The following is a 3,210-nucleotide window of genomic DNA, read 5'->3' as shown; positions in this document are numbered from 1 at the left end:
TCGGTTTGGGGGCATGCTATTTTACATGCCGCAGTACTTATTCGTTTGAGGCCAACGAGTTATCATCAATTCTCTCCTATACAATTAGCTTTTGGCTAGCAGCCAAATGTTTCCCATTTAAGAATATTTGGGTGTGCGATATATGTTCCCATTGCACCATCTAATCGCACCAAAATGGGACCCCAAAGAAAATTGGGAATATATGTTGGATATGATTCTCCCTCTATAGTGAGGTATCTTGAGATACAAACTGGAGATGTATTTAAAGCTCGGTTTGCAGATTGTCATTTTCATTAATCAAAATTTCCAACATTAGGGAGAGAGAATAAGCTTCCTGAAAAGGAACTTAATTGGAATGCATCATCGTTGATGCATTTAGATCCTCGATCAGGGCAATGTGAACTAGAAGTTCAAAAGATTATACATTTGTAAAGAGTAGCAAATGAATTGCCTGATGCATTTTCCGATACAAAGAGGATTACCAAATCTTATATACCAGCGGAAAATGTCCCCGTTCGAATTGATGTCCCAGTAGGACAAGTAGCCACTGAAGCAAATTCACGCCAGAAGCGTGGCAGGCCTGTCGGTTCCAAAGACAAAAATCCTCGAAAGAGAAAAGAGGTAAATAATATTCCTGTTGAAAAAGACATAGTAGAGACACCTGCAGTTGTCCAAAATTTTGATATAATATTAACACCAGAAGACGTTCAGGTACCTGAAAATAGTGAAAATGACGAGATCTCGATAAATTATGTCTTTACAGGAGAGAAATGGGACCGAAATAAGACAATTGTCAATGAAATATTTGCATATAATGTGGCATTAGATATCATGCATGAAAGTAAGGATCTTGAGCCAAGATCAGTTGAAGAATGTCGACAAAGAAATGATTGGCCAAAATGGAAAGCAGCCATGAAGGCTGAATTAGACTCACTTGCAAAACGTGAAGTCTTTGGACCTGTAGTCCGTACACCTGAAGATGTAAAACCTGTTGGATATAAGTGGGTATTTGTGAGAAAACGAAATGAGAAAAATGAAGTTGTGCGCTATAAAGCCCGACTTGTGGCACAAAGTTTTTCACAAAGGTCTGGTATAGATTATGAAGAAACGTATTCCCCTGTAGTGGATGCGATAACATTGCGTTATTTGGTCAGTTTATCTGCATATCATAAACTGCATATGCATTTAATGGATGTGGTAACAGCCTACTTATACGGCTCATTAGATCGGAATATCTATATTAAAGTCCCTGAAGGACTAAAGATATCTAAACCATCTAGTGAATATTCGCAAGGGTTATACTCAGTTAAATTACAAAGATCTTTATATGGTCTGAAACAATCTGGACGAACGTGGTATAATCGTCTTACTGAGTATCTGGCCAAAAACGGTTTCAAGAATGATGATATATGCCCGTGTGTTTTCATAAAGAAAACTGCTTCTGGATTCATTATAATTGCTGTGTACCTTGATGATTTAAATATCATTGGGACTCCTGAGAGATTCCAACAATTATAAAAACTCTAAAAGAAGAGTTTGAGATGAAAGATCTTGGAAGAACTAAATTTTGTCTCGGCCTGCAGATCAAGCATATAAAAAGTGGGATCTTTATTCATCAAACAACATACACAGAAAAGATCTTGAAGAGATTTTATATGGATAAGTCACATCCATTAAGTACTCCAATGATTGTAAGATCTTTAGATGTGAAAAAGGATCAATTCCGTCCTAAAGAAGAGAATGAAGATATCCTTGGTCCTAAAGTACCATATCTTAGTGCCATTGGAGCGCTAATGTATCTTGCTAATAATACGCGACCCGATATATCATTTGCTGTGAATTTACTAGCAAGATATAGTTCCTCTCCAATCAGAAGACATTGGAGTGGAATCAAACAAATCTTTCGATATCTTCATGGGACGGTTGATATGGGATTGTTTTATCCCTATGGATCCAAGTCACAACAAGTTGGCTATGCAGATGCTGGATACTTGTCTGATCCACATAAAGGGAGATCTCAAACAGGATACCTGTTATTTCTCCCAAATTCTTCTTCACTCATGACCTTCAAAATCAAGGGACAATTAATGTCCAACAGATCCGTTCAAGTGACAATCTGGCAGATTTATTTACAAAGTCACTCCCAAAATCCTCCTTTGAAAGATTGGTACATAAGATTGGGATGCGCCGATTTCGAGATATTAAATGATGTCGGCAAGAGGGGGAGACTGTACTCTTTTTTCCTTGGTCAAGTTTTTTCCCATTGGATTTTTCTTGACAAGGTTTTTAATGAGGCAGTCCCCATCGCTGAAGGATATTGTACTCTTTTTCCTTCACTAAAGTTTTTTTCCACTGGATTTTTCTTTAGTAAGGTTTTAACGAGGCATAATCCTGAATGGACATCCAAGGGGGAGTGTTATGACTAGGAAAGGATAAGGATGGATGTCCATTTAATGGGCAACCCATTTTCTACGTTGAAGAGAACAAATTCTTAGAATGAAGAAAATAAATGTAGTTTGAAAAGTAAACTTCTCTTTGCCTATAAAAGCATGATCTGAGGCAAGAGAATAGAGCAACACAAAAACAACAGCAACACAAGCATCTTTATGTTGTTATCAAATACCCTTCTTCTTATATTACTACTACAATTCTTTCTCTTCTCTTATTTTATAAGTATTTTAAATTCTATTTTCTATTACTCTTTACCTATTATATTAATAGCAATATTAATCATCTTTATTATATTGAGATAATAACAATAAACATATGCGATTCTCTCTCTCTTTATTTTTAATACTTCTTTCTATCTTTATATATATACACATTACAACATATAATATTTTATACTCCTTTCTATATATATATTATAACATATAATATTATTATATATATATAAATTATTATTGAACTAATTATTTTAATACTAGAAATCTTCTATTTATATATCTTTATTTTACATATCTTTTATTTATTTTACAACAGACACCACAATTTGCCTTGTTCTTCACGCTGAGGAAGCGGGTTAATTGAATATAATATGGAAAACAGCTAACTAATCATGTCATATCAATTAGAAAAAAGGAAAAAAATTTGCGATAAATAAAAGTGGGGGAAAGGCCAAAGGCATAACAAAATTACCTGAAAATACCAAGGACAAAAAGTTACATAGTTCACCAAACAAATTTGACCATTTTTTACAATCATCATTAA

Source organism: Arachis duranensis, chromosome 6, assembly GCF_000817695.3.
Source record: "Arachis duranensis cultivar V14167 chromosome 6, aradu.V14167.gnm2.J7QH, whole genome shotgun sequence".
NCBI classification, from domain to species: Eukaryota; Viridiplantae; Streptophyta; class Magnoliopsida; order Fabales; family Fabaceae; genus Arachis; species Arachis duranensis.
The sequence above is the reverse complement of the archived record's forward strand: the minus strand, read 5'-3'. Positions refer to the sequence as shown.